This window comes from Megalopta genalis, chromosome 5 (assembly GCF_051020955.1).
Source record: "Megalopta genalis isolate 19385.01 chromosome 5, iyMegGena1_principal, whole genome shotgun sequence".
In the NCBI taxonomy this organism is placed as follows: Eukaryota; Metazoa; Arthropoda; class Insecta; order Hymenoptera; family Halictidae; genus Megalopta; species Megalopta genalis.
This window is the reverse complement of record NC_135017.1, coordinates 24,224,730-24,243,010: the sequence shown is the minus strand read 5'-3', so window position 1 is coordinate 24,243,010 and position 18,281 is coordinate 24,224,730. Positions and strand designations below refer to the sequence as shown.

Here is an 18,281-nt window from a genome sequence, read left to right as displayed (position 1 = left end):
GCCGACTGTTCTCTCGTTCCGTTGATTGCGTTCCATCTGCCTCGGATCCGCAACTAAATACCCCGGAATTGCTCGGGATATATGTACTTTATATATACTGTAACGGTGTACGTGCACGGGGCCTCGTGCGCGCGTGTGTGTACACAACGGCGACCGCACCTACAATGCAGTTTAGAGAGAAATTGTTGCCGAGCAGACGAGGAACTGCTTGGAACTCCGCCTTTAAGTGTCAACGATTTTGCCAGTAAGTAAGTTCTTCGACGTTTCCGGTTAACGAATTAACAGTTTGCCAAGTGTACCGCGGGAACTTCCTCGCTGAGGTATTAATATCAGAGAATCGCGAGCAGAGAATGCAGTTGTGCTGAATTTACACCGCCTGCACCTCTCCTCCCCCCTTTTTACATTCAAATCCGACGCCTCGACGCCCACAACGAAACTCGCGCGGCGCCCCCGCGCTCAGATTTTCATCGAATTTCCGTGTGTCGCAGCTGCTCGAAAAATATTTCGCGCGTACCCTTTTTTTTTCGTTGCAATTGTGCGCGCCGCGCGTCTTCTTGGAATAATATTCTTCGATGTACGTATAAAAGATGTTCTCGATCAGAGAAACAACTATTACGATGGTGATTCGCGACAAAATTGACCGAAAAAAATTAAGAAACTCTACACATTGTGTAGAGCTTATTTTAATTTATATATATATTATTAATATAATATATATATATATATATATATATATATATATATATATATATATATATGTATATATATATATAATATTATATATTATTATATATATTATAATATTTATATATATATATTTATTTTAATAAATATACGTCTTATCAAATTAAATGTACGTATAAAGAAGCATATAACGCATGGTTTATAATGTAAAATTGTTATATTTAATGCATACGACAAATAAAAAATATAATGAAAATAGGAAAAAATAGAAAACACAAGAATAAAATAAAATGAAAATAAAATATTAAGAAATTGTAACTAAATAAAATTCATAGTTTACCTAAACAGACGCTTCGATGATTTTCTGTAAATTTTTATATGGTATTATTTTCGTTCTGTATTGTAAAAATCGACATTGTATAATACCGGTATATATAAATAAATTAAATGAAATTCAATCTGACACAGGAACCGAAAGAAAAGATTCTTTCGAATCGCGATAGTTCAATAAAGATCAAACTCGGCATACTAATGGAAGACTGGCGAGAAAGGCGGGCGGTGTAACGAGCACGCAATTAGAAGGAAAGAATCCTGGCATTTTCGAAATGCCGGGCAGTCTGGCGCATTCCTCCGTCAAAGAGCGAAATCTCGTGTAGCGGGAGTGTTCTTAGAAATCGCGGAAAATCGAAGAAAATCGACGAAAATCGTCGGCGTCCTCTTTTCCCGTCGACCAGCCCGGGGCGAGGCTCAAAGCGCTTCCGTCGCGCGTGTCCTCCCACGGCCCCCGGGATCCTTTGGAAACGCATCGAGAGCATTTAACGGAGAGCGCGCCGGAAACTCGCGGGAAATGTCGCCGGAGACGAATAAATACAATCATCGGGACGAATATTTTCGTGGTCCGTTCAACCGGAGAAACGTATTTCGGTGTGTCGAACGGCGCCGCGCGATTTCCTATCGCGAACACGTGAATTCTTTAGGAACGGTTCCGTCCCTCCCTAATTTATCTCTCTCGACTGCCTGTCACAATTCTTCTACTTGAAAGAATCGATAGGAGTTACAAAATAACAAACAGATACAGCCACGGGCATCTTGTTAAACAGGATATGTAAATCTTTTAACACACTAAACCTGCCGACATTTTGTATGTATCCAGGGTAAGTGTATCAATTACCCATTAAAATGACGTCCGGATTTTTCGACAAATTAAACAGTTTTATCAACCTTCATCGTACTTCTTAAAACATTTAAATTATACATTTTTGATGTCTTTTATATGAGTATGAATTTGTTCATAATTGTAATACGTGAAGCACGCGAAATATTTCACCAAACGGACAAAACAGTTTTCGAGCGAGTTACTGTGCCGTATCTAGTTACTGTGTGTCAATGTTTGTACGCAATTTTTGTACACGAATTACGCGAATTTTATAAAGCCTGAGAATTAGAAAATTGAGAAAGGAACATCGATTATGAAATAAAAGCGTTATATATTCAAGACATTAAGCGAAGCAAGATTTGCTCTCGACTGTAAGAATCGTGCCACCCGGTATGCACGCGTAGCCTCGCTTGTCCCCATAAGAGGCGACAGGACCGGTCGGAAAAACGAGTGGAACATCTCCGCGTTGTTAACTGTAAATAATTCAAGAAGCCCTTAATGATTCCCTTTCGCTGGAAGTTAGAGCGTGCTTCCATTAAATAAAAAGAGAAACGAACCGCGTGGATGGACGGAGGGGAAAAAACGCGGGGAATCAAATGTAGCCGTGGGTCCAGGTGTGCGGGGCTGTGTGCGTGCCGTTTTATTCGAAGTCGCTCTGTACAGAAGCACTGAAAATTCCGGGCTAGACACTCAACGGAGTACTTGACTCGATTATGAAAATGTACTTTCCCTGCTCTTTGCTTTCCCTCTCTCTCTCTCTCTCTCTCTTCCTCTCTCTCTCGCTCTGTCGCTCTCTTTCTCTCTTTTTTGCACTTTCTCTCTCTCTCTCTCTCTCTCTCTCTCTCTCTCTCTCTCTCCCTATTTCTCCCGGCGTTATCGCGACCCCTTTTTTCGTTGTCCGCAGCTTCAGCCGCTCTTTGATCGCAGCATAAATGTCGCGAATGCATGATACGCGTACTCTTACGAATAGTCGGCATTAAATTAATGCATTTATCCCTGGCTCTCTACCTATCCCCGCGGAAGATGGCGCATCCTTTCGCGGCCGATGAAATTATTTATGATTCGAGACGACGAGTTCGAGATTCGAAGGCTCCAGCGAATTGCTATGGCGAAGAACTCGTCGATGAATATTTATACGGTGAAGGAAAAGACGAAGAATCCTCGGTAAAAATATGATAAGCGTTAGGGTAAGTCGTTCTAACGGCGATCTGCTTACCGGAACTCGGTTAACAGGTCACAGAAAAATTGATTTGGAACGTTTCGCACCGCTAATTACGGATCCTAGTAAGAATATTTATAATTCCGTTGAAAATGGTCGCATTTAAAACGACCATCATTTTGTATATTCCCACGGAGAATCCGAAATGAAATTTTCATACGAAGACGAGAAACGATTGGATCTGATTTTATTGTGTAAATTATAGAGATGCGTCCAACAGGATTTTAATGGTCGTTTATCGCGAGCAGCACGAGCATAAATGCATCAGCCTCGCGAACGGAATCCCTCACGGAAGCACTTTTGCGATTTTAATAATAATCTCGAAAGTGTAGAGTTGCCGGAAATTAAATCGGGCATCGACACACCGTGTATTGTTCGGGGATGCATTATACATAACAAATTTACAATGAACTTTTATGTTCCTGAATAAAATGTAACGATATTAAATATTGTTATAATATTTAATGTTCCCCGTCGATAATGATATCGTGGCTATTAAAATTATAATATTTACTATTCCCCATAGAATTATAATATCGTGGCTATAAAAGTTGTTATAATATTTACTATTCCCCATAGAATTATAATATCGTGACTATAAAAGTTGTTATAATATTTACTATTCCCTATAGAATTATAATATCGTGGCTATAAAAGTTGTTATAATATTTACTATTCCCTATAGAATTATAATATCGTGGCTATAAAAGTTGTTATAATATTTACTATTCTCCATAGAAAATAATATGTTGGCTATAAAAGTTATTATAATATTTACTATTCCCTATAGAATTATAATATCGTGGCTATAAAAGTTGTTATAATATTTACTATTCTCCATAGAAAATAATATGTTGGCTATAAAAGTTATTATAATATTTACTATTCTTCACAGAATTATAATATCGTGGCTATAAAAGTTGTTATAATATTTACTATTCTCCATAGAAAATAGTATGTTGGCTATAAAAATTATTATAATATTTACTATTCCCCATAGAATTATAATATTGTGACTATCAAAATTGTTATAATATTTACTACACTCCACAGAATTATAATATCGTGGCTATAAAAGTTGTTATAATATTTACTATTCTTCATATAATTATAATATTGTGATTATTAAAATTGTTAGAATATTTACCATTCTCCACAGAATTATAATATCGTGGCAATAAAAGTTATTATAATATTTACCATTCTCCACAGAATATAATATCATGCCTATAAAGATCGTTATAACATCAACATTTCTGGACGTAATGCCGCGATCAAAAGAAAACCCCCTAATTGAGAGAAAACACGTTAACCGGTAGGTAAATCGGCAAGGTAGACGAAACGAACGGAGCTGCAGGGTGCACGTGGAATGCACTAATTCATTGCTGGAGGAAATCACGTACCGGTTGGAAACGCTGCGCGTTATCCGGCAATTTTCCAAGGTGGATTGGAAAAACCGCCTGGTCACATCGGTCCGTAGCCGGGACACGGTCCAATCATTCGGCCAAAGTCACGTTAATTGGCGTCGGTGAGGCCAGGGCTTGCTCGTGTCGGTGCGTTGAAATTCGATACCGGAGCCCGCTGAAAATTCCCGTTTGAAAAATGGAAAATTTCAATGTAAAATCTGGCACGATGATGGGAACTAGCATAATAAAAGCTGATTAAAAATCCGGCCCGGTACCGCTCGCCAAACGGGAACACAATGTCACTCGCGCCGATCCGTATTTCTCATTATTTTACGACAATATACATTTTTCATTCGGGTCGCCCTCGAACGTAATACTTCTCGCTTTTAGGTGTTCCGTTAATTCGGCGTGGTTCTTCTCTGGTACACGGATTCGAAATCCTGCTGTACGAGGAACTATCAATTGCATGAAATGTACTGTTAAATCTGTTCGCTTGATGTACACACGCCGACAAAAGTTAAGGCACTTCACGTATCGTTAATATTTGTGTAAAATTTGACATTTTAATAAATCTACGAGTTATTCAATTGGAAGTACATACGTTATAGTGAAGCATATTACGCATCGTTTACATTACGATATTGTTTTAATAAAAATAATAAATATAGTGGAGATAATAAAAATAATAAAAATAATAAATATAATGAGAACGATAGAAATAATAAATATAATGAAAATAATAAAAATAATAAAAATAATAAAAATAATAAAGTAATAAAAATAATAAAAAGAGATAAAAAATACGAATATAAAATAAAAACAGGAAATTACAGAAATTACAAGAAAATATAGTTAATATTTTCGTTGACACGATACAAACCGTTTCGTAAACCGCGAAATACACTTAGTGAACGATGCATGGTTGTAACCCTAAATGCATTACGCACGATTAATGGACAGAGGGTAGGTTATTCAGGTGCATGGATGTCCAAGGTAGGCAGCAGGATGCCCGCAGCGGAGCGACGGGAACTCATTGTTCCGACCAGGCGACTGCTCATTTCTGATTCCCGTCGCACTTTTACCGTCTAACGACGTGAAACGACGAGTAAGTCGCGGGGGTGGATTCTCGCCTTGACTCGAGTGCTCGAGTGCTCTGTGCAATTTCCTGCCGCTCTCCTGGGAGCTCAGAACCGCCAGAGCTCGCTCTGCTTTCGCCCTGTATCGAGATACTACCCTCCGAAAAAAAGAGAGGGAGAGAGAGAGAGAGAGGCGGGAGAAGGCGAGACACGAGAAGAACGAAGTCTCTTGCCGCGAAAGCGAAAGGGATGAGAACGAGGGAAAGACGAGCGAGCCAAGTGGCGCCGGAAATGTAAATGAAAATGATAATGTCGAAAGGAAAGGGGAGAAGTGTAACGGCGAGTACCTGCCGCGAGTTTACCGAAATGTTCCCCGACACCTCGGCAACGTGTGCTTTCGCCCCCAGATGATTCCACTTTCTTTCCACTTTATCATTTTTTTTTTTTTCATGGAATCGAACGTTCGAAGATCTTGGCCCAGTCGATGATTAATAGAAGCGAATGATAGCGCTCAACGGTTACACTGAGCAATTCATGAATAATTGAAAGTGGAATTATTGTTATTATCGCGGAGTGGGTTAATTGTTTCGGTTCTAAACATAATTATGAATTATCTCGCGTTGCGCCAATTAATCAAACACGGGCTTCGACACCCGGCCTCGGTTTGCGATACGTTTTGTTCGCGGTAATTGGATACCTTCTCGTTGCGTGATCTGATTGGAATCGGCACCTGCGGCTGAGAACATTTCCGGGAGAGAATTTTTTAACATGCAATTTCATTTTCGCATCTAAATTGTGGAACCTGCCGAGAAAACGATGCATGCGCAAAATTTAGAAGTGGCGAATAAAAAGGTTTATGATTTCATTCCACTTTCAAATATGATCGTGCTTATTTTGGAAATATTGTTAAACGTTTTTTACTACAAGACAATGTCGCGGACGACTAATGGCGAGCTTTATGTGTTACTTTTACATGTTTACATACAAATTCTTTGGTTTACTATTAATGATCTGACGAGTGGGGGCTAATCGAATCTGGACAAATCGATTCAGTAACATTTTTGTAAGAGATGCTTCCTGGGAATATATTTCATACGTATTTTTGTACAAGTACCAAATAGCTAGCTTAAGATAGCTTAAGCTAATCGTTTAAGTGGCAATTAATTTAGGGAAATTCGGTACTTTCAGTTGCGATTTCTTTAAAGTTAAATAAAGCGAGTACTGCTTGCTCGATTAACTTTAAACTTCGACGGTGTGTTAATTAAATACCACATGTGGATTCGGGACAATTCTCAACTGAAATAAGAGATCTAATAGGCAGACGTAAACCAATGCAAACCACTTAGCATGTAACATACTACCAATGAAAGCAGAAAAATAGAAACGTTGAAAGATTGAAAGATTGAGAACATTCCTTAAACGTAGCTTTTATCTCCAACTTCAAAGACCGTTTTAAAAGCGTCACAATTTAAAGGGATAAGACTGAAAAGATCTCGAAAACAGTTTTTTTAGTCACTCTGTTCTACATGTTGCATCGGAATTGTTATGCGCGCGAGAATCTGTCAAAATCGATGAACGACGTTCTCGAAAATTTTGCGGCCGACTAGTCGCTGAGTTGCGCTACTACTTTTCCCGAAAAGAATGTTTAATGCCTGACATTTCACCGGGCTATACTGCTCGCAAAACTTGGCCAGTTCCTCCGCACCCTCCACGAACGCAATCATCCCGGAGACACGTGAATAAATTTGATATCCCCGAGTTATTTCTGTTCCACGAAAGATTATCTAGGTTCCCGGTTGTATCACGATTTCGTAGACGCCCCGCGCGCCTTGTCTGACACAAGTAGATGTTGCCTGTCACTTGTCAGCCAGCCGTTCCCAGGCAATCGTGAAAACTGACAGACGCCGCGGCGCAGGAACGCGCAACGCTAGGCCGTAAGCCTGACGAAATAACAGACCGGGGCGAGAAGAATCTGTTCCGCTTCCTCCCCCGCACCCTGGCTCGAGAACGAGAATTCGACGATACGTCACGTCTTGATCCGCGCTGAGAAAGTCGCGGGAGAGAGAGAGAGAAAGCTCGCCTCCTTCTTGCGAACAAGCCGCCATTCCGCGCCGGAATTCGCCAATATAAGCTCGATCGGTCCCGTGGTCTCCTACTCTTTTTTTCCTTTTTCCTTCCCTCTCTCTATCTCTTGCTCTCTTTCTCTCTCTCTCTCGGCGGCTGACACCCACTGCGAACTTCAACCATGAGAGCAGCTCGGCGACGAGAAATAAAAGAACCGCTGAGATTAGTGGAACTCGCCCGGATCTTTTTCTTTCGGTTCTATCCGATGTACAGCTCCTTTCATTAAACGTGGACACGTGTCACGCGTTTGCTAGCTTCGTTAACGCTAAAGAAGTTAACTGCAAAGTGTATTGCTTTGTAAGAACGAGATTGTATCTGCAGTATCTCCAATTGTCCCTCAGCTTGTGTTAAAAAATGGACAATTTGGGAAGAGATACGATTATTCGAGCTTCGCGGCTCGTTTTTATAATTGCTGCCAATCGCCGAATGTAAAAACGAGCCGCGAGGCTCGAATAATCGAATCTCCTCTCTCCAAATTGCCCATTTTTCTATAGAAGCTGAGGGACGAGATTGGAGAGAATTTACTCTTCTTAGACCTTCCGATATTTGTATTATAATCTATGCTTGGATCACCAAATTGATTCACCAAATTTTCTGCCAAAGAATCTTTGTAATTTCTCCAACGTTAAAACAAAATATTATAAAACCGACCATACTCGATAGGTTTAATATTCTAAAATTAGTTCGTAAAGTTAAGCCGAAGTAAATTGTACCGACTGTTTTTATTTTTCAGGTTGCTTCATTTGATTCATTCGTTTGTGAAATAGTTTCAAGAGCTTCGATAATTGTCTGACTACTGGACACTTCATTTTCTGTGATCGTTATTAAACTGTATAACATTTTGATGTAAAGCAGAAATAAGGCATCTTGATTATTCTACCGTATAGTGGTCTACGTTACAGTACAGGGTGTTCCATTCACCTCGTTCATTGTTTAGCAATGCAGAATATGTGTTATTCTCGTTACTATTCGAAAATTTTCTAACAAAAGTACGCAGAAAATTATCGTATGAAAGTAAAAAACATTAAGTACGTAAGCAATCTTCGTACAAAAATAACATACGTTAAGTACGTAGGAAATCTTTGTACAAAAGTAACATATATTAAGTAAGTACGAAATCTTTATACAAAAATAACATATATCAAGTAAGTAGAAGATCTTTGTATAAGAGTAGCACTAAATTCGTAGGAAACTTTCATATAAAAGTAACAGACATTTAGTATGTGAAAAATCTTCGTACAAAAGTAACAGAGATTTAGTATGTACAAAGATCATCTTACAAAAATAACAGACATTGAGTACGTAGGAAATCTTGTACAAAAATGACATTAAGTAGAAAATCTTTGTATAAAAGTAGCACACATTAAATTCATAGGAAACTTTCATACAAAAGTAACAGACATTTAGTACGTGAAAAATCTTCGTACAAAAGTAACAGAGACATTTAATACGTGAAAAATCTTCGTACAAAAGTAACAGAGACATCTAGTACGTGAGAAATCTTCGTACAAAAGTAACGTAGATTCAGTATGAACAAGATCTACAAAAGTAACGTAGATTCAGTATGAACAAGATCTACAAAAGTAATCGAAACGAAGAAGGTAGTAGGCAATGTTCGCGCAGAAGTGTCGAGCATTACGTACAAAATCTTGCCAGAAGATCGAGCGTCGTTGAAGCACGTGCTTGCGGAACAGTGGGCTTTAATGTTCCCCCGTCGATCCGCTCGCAATCCATTCGCCGTTCGCAATATACAGGTCGTTTCATTAGCATCTCTAGGGTAAATCGACGCGGCAGATAATTATCCGGCCGCCACAGTGCTCCGTTTAGCCCCGTTTTCCACGAGCACACTCTTCCCCAGTGTTCCGGCCCTAATTGCGAAGGAGGAGACCGCCGTAGTGCTCGTAGCTCGTTTCCACCGCAGTGTTTCCGCGAGCGCGCCGCTTTAGTTTCCGGGCGACGTCTTCACGAACGTCTCCGCCGGCTTGTTCGGGGCCGGGATCGCGGAAATCGCACGTCCGCGAAGAGAAAACCGGCGGCGCGGCTTCGTGTCGCGATACCAGTTTGGCCGGTCGTGACGCGGAAAAATCAACGAACAAGAGAGACCGCTCGGGAAGGAAGCGTGGCGTCAAAGAAACGGAGCCAGACGGATGACCCATATACTGAATGAACGTGTACTCTCGTGGCGTGCCTCTCATTCAGAAGTGGCTCAAGGCGGATCGGCACGCGAGCACGTCGTTTCCCGCGGCGTTAATGTCTTCCTGGTTCGCGATTTTTTTTTTTCCCCCCCGCCACCCATTCGCATTATTCCGACTGCCACCGCCGCGCTTCCTCTGACGGAAACGCGATTTATTCGCGGTTTTTCCACCAACGCCCGGGAATCATTATGACGGAGTCGATAGTCGTTTACCGTGCCGTGATTTATGATTTCGCTTCCTGCCCGGCTACGAAAACTGTTTCTCATTTATTCTGCAATTCCCTGCTCGCTTAACATATGTTCTTTTTTAATCAGTTCTTATCTTTATTAATCAGTTGCGATCTCGTTGGAAAGTGCGTAATTGTACTGCATTTGTTTGCATCAGAATGGCATCGACGGAATTGTTTAACGCTGAATTCGATCGGGATTTAGAGGAGCGAAGTTAAAACTTTGTTCTGAATTTTTAGTGTAACGTTTGCTTGGGTTAAGAAATTCATCCGATCGTTTGCTATGAAAGTCTTCATGATTCCAATAATAAAGCACTACATGCAACGTATATTATACAATATAAATAAACTAAAAAGCTAATCCCAAATTTAATGTTTGCAAGAATCAAATACTTGGTAAATTTCTTTCATTTCTTTTGAATTTCTTCAATTCTTTATTTATTTACTGGACTCCGGTTGTCGCGACACGATTGGAATTACACATTTCTGCGCGATTCATGAAGCAAATAATATCTTTGTAATACTTTCAAAATGATTATATACCACGACAGGGAAAAAAGAAAGCCAAGTCCGAGCGTACCGAGATGAAATAATCTGAACATTTTCATTCGAAAGCGAGTTCCCATGGGGGTTTCCTGCACATCCCTTTCGTGCGAGCATCTGCCAGGTTTCCTTACGTCCCGAAGCAATCATATCGTAGAAGGAATTCAGTAAATTAAGTTTGCATTAACGGCAGCAAATTATTCTTCTGTGTACCGCGATCAAAGGGAGCCGATCTACTCGGCGCGCTACAACCAGCGGGAACGCGAGCGCGGAAACTGGTGCGAAGAAGAAATAACATTAATCCTTCGGCTCGCATCGGCACCTTTGATAATATTTCACGATGCACGAAGTATCGCGGAGCAATGACCCGGTGAAAGAAGTACAATTTCGCAGAGCGAGTCTTCACGTCGATACACAAAGGTAGAATACCATCCGTCGCTTCGTACGATTTTTACGATGCACTGTTTTTATTTTATTTCATGCGAAAATCAATAATTAGCAGAAGACGTGGCAAGAATTAAAAGATATCGTCGTGTTTAGGTATTGTAATACTTGTTTTATATGAAACATAGTAGACGTGCTATCTAATGTGTTATCTAACATACACGTGCAGTAATAAAATGTTCAATATATACATACATATGTTGCAGTAAACTGTCTGATATATGTAGATGATAATAAATTCTCTAATATGCATGTACAATAACACTAATAATATAATAATGATAATAATAATAATAATAATAATAGATTGTCTAATATACTATAATAATAATAAATGGTAGTAATAAATGTATTTAAATAATAAATCGTCTAACATACATGTATAATAATAAATTATCTAATATACATGTACAATAATAAACTGGCCAATATAAATGTATTATAATAGTTAGTCTAATACACATATATAACGAATTGTCTAATGTACATGAACGATAATAAATTGTTCAATATACACACATAAAAAAGAATTGTCTAATAAACAAGTATAGTAATAAACTGTCAAACATGTATAATAACAAACTTTCCAATCAGTAACAAATTATCTTACAAATCACGGAAGTGTACACATGTGTACTCCAGCAGGCCTTTTCGCTTCGAAAATCGCACTTCGTCGGGCTCTTTTGGGAAAACGTAGCACCGCGCGATAGTCAGAAACGATCAATCACGGTTGACCCCGGGAGTGCGCGGGATAATTTTTGAGTTGCCGGGACGGCGGGCACGGGGAATTGAATTCTCTAGTTTTTATTATGCCGGCTGGTCTGGAGCATCGGCGCTCGTGGATTGAAGAGGCCCGGGGATTCGAGAACACGGTTCTCTCCGTTGAAGGAGGAGCCGGATCCTCTTTTTAATGAAATGCATCCGGAGAAAAGGCAAGACCGAGAGCCAATGAGAGTCGAGATAATAGCGGTAAGGAGAGACTAAAGAGTCCTGACAAATCCCTGCGAAGAGACGGCGGAATGGTAGTCGCGTAATACGGATGTCTCTCCGTGCGGCCGGCTTTTCCCCGTGAAAATTGAATGGAATATTTTTTCCGGGTGCCGTCGCGACGCGAAGAATGTGATCGACTCGCGGCGCCGTGAATTTCGGCGGAGCTTCCTGACTCCGCATTCGGAATTCAATATCCGGCGTGGACTCGCTGTCGCATTCTGTCAAAATCTACCTCTATTAGGTTATCCCGTAAGCTCGTCCCACGATTCCTCCCCGGTAGAACAGTCGGTGCCGTTTCCTCGCTGGCCAGATCGTCCCGGAATATCGAGGGTTCTACATTTTTATTGACTTCCAGCGGAATTAACCGGTCGAATTTTATTCCGACGCTTCGAACAATTTCCTCCGCGCGTTCGTGCGCCTGTAGAAACTTGTGTCTGTTATTTTGTCGCGGCGCGGTGACAGTTTCCGAAAATTCGACGGTCCTTGTCACGATCGCAGATGTCTGCATATTGGTTTTTTTTAGGATCTTTTTTTTCTTTTAACGTGCACTCTACGTGTTCCAGATGGAACGTGTGCCGTCCGAAATAGAAAGATCCGTCGTAATATGGAAACCTTAACACATTGGGCGCGCGACACGTACACCCACGTGAGTGGATACTTCCTTAATTAAGATGACTATCTAAAAAAAAAAGTTTAAAAATTATTGACGAATATTATTACGATTTTTGTATTTACTTTGTACTGTATTAGAGAATATATTTTACGAATAACGTATTTAATATTTCACCGGTAACGACAAAAAGACAATTCAATTGTCCGTGTTTTTTTTATCAATTTTGGCATTCTAACTATCAAGTTTTCCATTATATCCGAAGAATTATTCTTTCATTCAGCTTGTAAGAATTCCCATAAATGTTCATCAGATTTTTGATACTATTCTCGAACTTCTTTCTAAATAATTGATCTCATAATTCCTTTATGGCATTCAAATGCGTGGTTATTCCATTATTTCTACATAAAAAATTTGTCGTAGATAATTTTGACATATTCCAGCGGTATTCCTGGGATCATTGTCATGCATAAAAGTAAAATTATGGCCGACCTCTCGCCATCCGAAATAGAATTTTCCGAGAAATGTCGTTTCACAGCATTAATTCGTAACACTTGTTCATTAAAAGTGCATATTGTCGGTCGAAAAGCGCATGTCCGTCTGCATAAACGATGTACTTCGTGATATCACTTTTGGTTGGAAGATATCAAAGGAACATTTCATGACGAGAAACTGAACAAAATTAGATGAAAATTCACGGTACATTAATAATTATTACTACAGCAAATTCTCTCTAATTTTCCCTCAGCCAGTAAACAAAAATAAACAATTTAGGAAGGAAGAGAGAGATACGATTATTCGGGCCTTGCACCTGCTTTTTATAATTATTGACATAAAAATTAGCCGCGAGGCTCGAATAATCGTATCTCCTCTTCCCAAATTGTCCACTTTTGTTTACAAGCTGAAGAAAAATTGGGGAGAATTTACAGTACTTTCTAAAACTGTACCAATCAAGTTGTACCAATGAAGTGATAACTCGTTAAAAATCAGAAGAAATATCTTATCGCAACTTTTATAAACTAAGACAGAAAACAGCTGTTTTCAATGCTCCGTAAATCTAGCGTCGAATGCGTAGAAAACCCTAACAATAACGTTGATGATAAACTGATGACAATAACAATATCGTAACACGAATGTTCGCCGGCAGGCCGCCAGCCGCCGCGTCGTTCTAGTTGCGGAAAGTTGAAGATTCCGCATCGCTTCCACCGATCTCCGGGTGAAATTATGCAGTCGAGTTTCATTCCGATGGTATGCAGTTGCGCGTGAAAGCCCGAGAGTGCGGCTGCTTGATCAAATTTCCCCGTCGTTGCATCGCAAACATAAATTACTGTATTCAAACTTTCTTCGCACTTTCCGCGGCAAGTACGATCAAACAGGTAGACCGCCGGGCGGTAGGGGCCGATAAAACGTACGGTGTATTATTATACGGTGTCTGCGATAATACTCGTTAGATTGTGCCAACAACGGAGAGCTCGTTCTACTCCCGCGAAAGTAGATTTTCGAGACTGCAGCTCGAGTAAACGAGCAAATTACGCGACTGCGCGCATAACTCGTGCATTTTATGAGAGGGAGCGCGCGGGAGTCGGCGGCGAAAGAGGAGGCAAAATAAAAAGGTAAGAAGGGACGGGGAGGCTCTCTCGGTCAAATATTTACCGCAGCCAATTAGCCGGCGGCAGAACGACAACCGGGCCAGGACGCGTTTCCGGCCGTTTAATAGCAAATTCGAGGACCGTGCGCGGCCGACGAGTGATTTCCGCGTCGCGGAGCGGCGACCCTTGCGACAAGGCGACGCGTCTCGTCGCGACGTTGCAACTGCTACTGCTACTCTGCTGCTGCTATTGCTGCTGCCTGCGTCAACTCGTTTGCACTTCCGGTTTCCCCGGCAGCTCGGAAGCGGGACCCGTTCGTACAGCCCTTAAAGAGACCGCCCTCAAAGGACGCGTCGAGTGCGTTGCCGTGTACCCACGGCCGAGCGAGCTCGTGTCTGAACTTGGACAACAAAGCTGTGAAACTTGCTAGCCGAGACCTGATTGGACCGCAACGAGCAAAAATTACTGCCTCCGGCGAGCCAGACCCAAAATCACCGGCAACACGCGCGGCTAATTAATCGTTCGCTCTCTGACGTTCTTGAATTCTGCGTTTGAAATTATCGAGTTTTCCCGGAGATTTGAATCTAAAAATGTTTATCCAGTTGTAAATCGTTGAGTGAACGTCGTCGAAATTTATTCGCTCGTGTCTGCGTAAAATGGATTCTAGAAGATCAGGCTTGCCTTGCAGGAACACTGCGAGTTAGTGGAGACTTGCCTAAATTTTTAAATCGGTTCTAAATTCAACTCGGTTCTAAGTTTTAGGGGGAGGGGGCAATCCTGCGAAATTCGACTGCAAGTAATTCTTGAGATAAAATTTTGAAAACATTTCTATAACATTTTTCACGGCGAATTCAAACGTGTGGACATTAATTTTGCAAACATGTTTCATACGTAAGAAAATAATTTCTCGTTTTACTAAAAAAAAAACGTTATAACAGCACAAAAATAAATATTTCATACGTAATATATATTTTATGGGTAAGAAAAATAATTCTTTTCTCGTAAAAAGTACATTATAACTACAGCTAAAAAGAAAGTTTAATATTTTTATGAAAATAAGTGGTAATTCATTTTCACACGATCTCCTCCGTTAACACAGTTCGAAGTTTAGCTCAGTTCTACTGTAAAGCAACGAAAGAATTCTCGTACACGCAGTTGTTTATTAGTTGACAACAATTCCACGCGCAGACAAAATTTACTCTTCAACTTTTCGTCACTACCGCGTCCCACGGCTGCATTTACCCTTCGACCTTTCGGGGAGTTCCAACCAACTTCACTTGTTTATCAACATGTCGCAGTAGCGCCGAAAATTAGGCGACCCCGAGCCAGCATAACGACTACGCTTGAAGTTTATGAGAAGAGCAGTATCTCACTGAAACGAGAGCACAGAGAGCGTACTGGTAGAAAATGAACTTTCGTCTTTTTCGCTGGGAATTCCTCCGTCAAATATCTGAAGAAAATTCCAATTTGATTTGTTAGGAATCCCGTTGATCTTCGGAGTGAAAACATCCCTTAACCCATTCGATTGTTCAAACAAATTCTTGATTTATCTACCGTCAATTTTCTAATAGCCCTTTTCGAATCGAAAATCAATAGTTTTTTAAAATATTGTTCAAGAACTACGATAATGTCGTCCATAATTCAACGAAGTACATATTTAGATTAACACTAGGTTTACGGAGCACTAAAAGTGACCGCTTTGTTTCACGTGATAAAAGTAACAAAAATATGTTCAGATATGTAGAATTATACGGATTTTTATCATTATATATTCCTAAAAAAGTATTTAATTAATTCTCCGTAATTGCATGCTCGCAATCTCAATAACCGGTAATTAAAAAATTCGCGACACATTCTCTTAAACACAGCTCAGTCGTCACAAATATCTATTAATCATAATCACTCGAATGGCGACTCCAAGACGCCACTAAAAATTGTTATATCACTTTTCGAAATAACTTCAACATTATAAAATTCGTTTATATTCCATACCTATAAAATGCACTGGGCTATATAAAATCGAAATATGGGTCAGTAAAGCCATCTTGAATTTCGAGTTAAAATGGCTCCAACTGAAAAGGGTTAACAAACTCGGGGCAAATAAATTGCTAAAATAAAAAAGATGAGGTAGCTTTCGGAGATGAATATCGCTTGTACGAGCCACAGCGTCGAAACCGAAGCAGCGTGGCGGAGTTCGATTTTTAATTACGAGATTTCCCGGAGAGGCATTCCGGAGATACCGGGTGTCCGTGAAACGACGAACAATGTTGCCCCGCGGAAGACGGCCCGGCTTTTCGTTGCGGGATGTCCGGGTAGCGTGACTAGCGTTCTGTTAATTACTAAACGGTACGAGTCTCTCCGTGTAACGTTCACGAACACCGCCGCGGTACATTCCACCGGCGGCCATCTTCATTTCGGGTTGGCCCCCGAGTTTCGATAGCAGCCGGAAACAGCCGGGACGCTTTGCCGGGAATTCAGGAAAGGCTTTCAGACGTCCTGGCGGCGCGCAGCTGGCGCAAACTTAAGAGTTTATCTGCTGCGAAGACGCCCCCGCCATCGCGCCCGCGTTGCATCCCCTATCCGCAACGCAGCTGCACACCCCAGTGTTGCTGCACTCTCGTTCTGCAGCCTCGGCGATCGCGGCTAGAGCTGCGCGCCGCGTCTTTCAGGGGATGCCCTATCAACGGAATTATTTTATAAGCGATTAAACTTCGACTTATCGGGAATATTAAGGGAGCTCCTGGCAGTCGTTTCGCCCGGAGATGCACTCCGCATCTGAATATGCAACGGCATGCAAAATGGAGGCAGCGCGCGCGGGCCCTCGAGCGCACGTACCGCGACGAGGTGCATTCTTGAAAAAGGGAAACAGTGTTCTCTGCCGGGGAAAAGGCGTCCCGGGTGCTCCGCAAGGAATACTGATAGACCAGGAAGTAAACTGAACGATGAATTCATAATTAACTCCCTGCCACGGCGACAAGCCGGAGGCTTACCCTGTCTCCGCGATTTTTATTCAATTTTCATGTACCGAGGGGAAATATCGAGGTCGACTCGTTTAACGTCGCTGTCTTTCGTTCATCGGCTTCGAATCATTTCGGGAGCAATGCTATTCTCTGCCGAAAATCTAAGTACAGAAAATTCTCCCTAAATTGGCTCTCGGCTTGGAAACAAAAATGGACAGTTTGGGAAGAGGAGGTACGATTATTCGAGAAAAAATATCCATTTTTGCGTGCAAGCTGAGGATTTAAATTAAATTAGAGAGAATTTACCGTATATAAAAATCATTTACTGCGCGCAGGAGTATTTCTTTCGCCTAAAATCTGATACCACCAATTTTATTATACCAGAAAAAAATTAATAAAAGTGCGAGCCTCCCCTTTCCTAAGGGGTGGCCCAAAAAGGTATTCGTACAGCTTTTAAAATGGGCTAACATTTTAGAAAATAAACCAAACACGGCTGTAACACAGCGTGTAAATTCTTTACACGTCTTTACCATTTTGCATTTAAATTACTCATTTTTCTCATAAATATTAAAATATTAATATAAAATTTTTCTCATAAAGTATTTCAATCGGTCTACTGAATTTCTCGAAATATAGGTTGCATGCAAAAATCATTCTGCGCATTGTGCGTTGCATTGAAAGTGTACTTTCCATTACGATAACCATAGGTTCAAGGTGATGAGACCAGTGATGAGTCTTTGTCTTCGGGCGTTTATTTAGTTCGCCTTCACCATATCTCGTTGATACGCCTTCCGCGATGGTAAAGGATAGAAATATAAACGAAGTTATGCATTGCTATAAATGTTAGTTATAAATGCAACTAGCTAATAATTATGCTAAAATATTTCACAATTATTCTACCTATAAATAAATCGTTTCAATACGAGAACGTGTTCTTCTTTGAATAATTTCCGTAACAGCGCCGACGAGGTTTCGCACCACCGAACTTCCATCGCCCCGTCAAAGTTTATCCTGAAATAATTATCGCGGCGGCACTGTCAAGGTTTCATGGAAACATTT

At 40.8% G+C, this 18,281-nt stretch overlaps 2 protein-coding genes across 7 annotated transcripts in view; both read right to left on the bottom strand.

The window, feature by feature from the left end:
- Window positions 1–18,281, bottom strand: part of LOC117224003 (von Hippel-Lindau tumor suppressor homolog) — a 124,719-nt gene that overhangs the window by 42,883 nt on the left and 63,555 nt on the right. Inside the window, exon 1 of one of the 4 annotated variants that reach the window (XM_076521752.1) lies at window positions 4,463–4,603. The exons of 2 other annotated variants lie outside the window; for them this stretch is intronic. The gene's annotated coding sequence lies outside the window, so the exon portion shown is untranslated. Of the gene's footprint in view, window positions 1–4,462; window positions 4,604–18,281 lie in introns of those variants that run through there. One more of the 4 variants, XM_076521753.1, reaches the window with a different exon arrangement.
- Window positions 1–18,281, bottom strand: part of LOC117224000 (prolyl 4-hydroxylase subunit alpha-1) — a 537,488-nt gene that overhangs the window by 455,654 nt on the left and 63,553 nt on the right. The window contains exon 1 of one of the 3 annotated variants that reach the window (XM_076521748.1): window positions 4,463–4,600. The exons of the other annotated variants lie outside the window; for them this stretch is intronic. The gene's annotated coding sequence lies outside the window, so the exon portion shown is untranslated. Of the gene's footprint in view, window positions 1–4,462; window positions 4,601–18,281 lie in introns of those variants that run through there. 3 annotated transcript variants of the gene reach the window in all.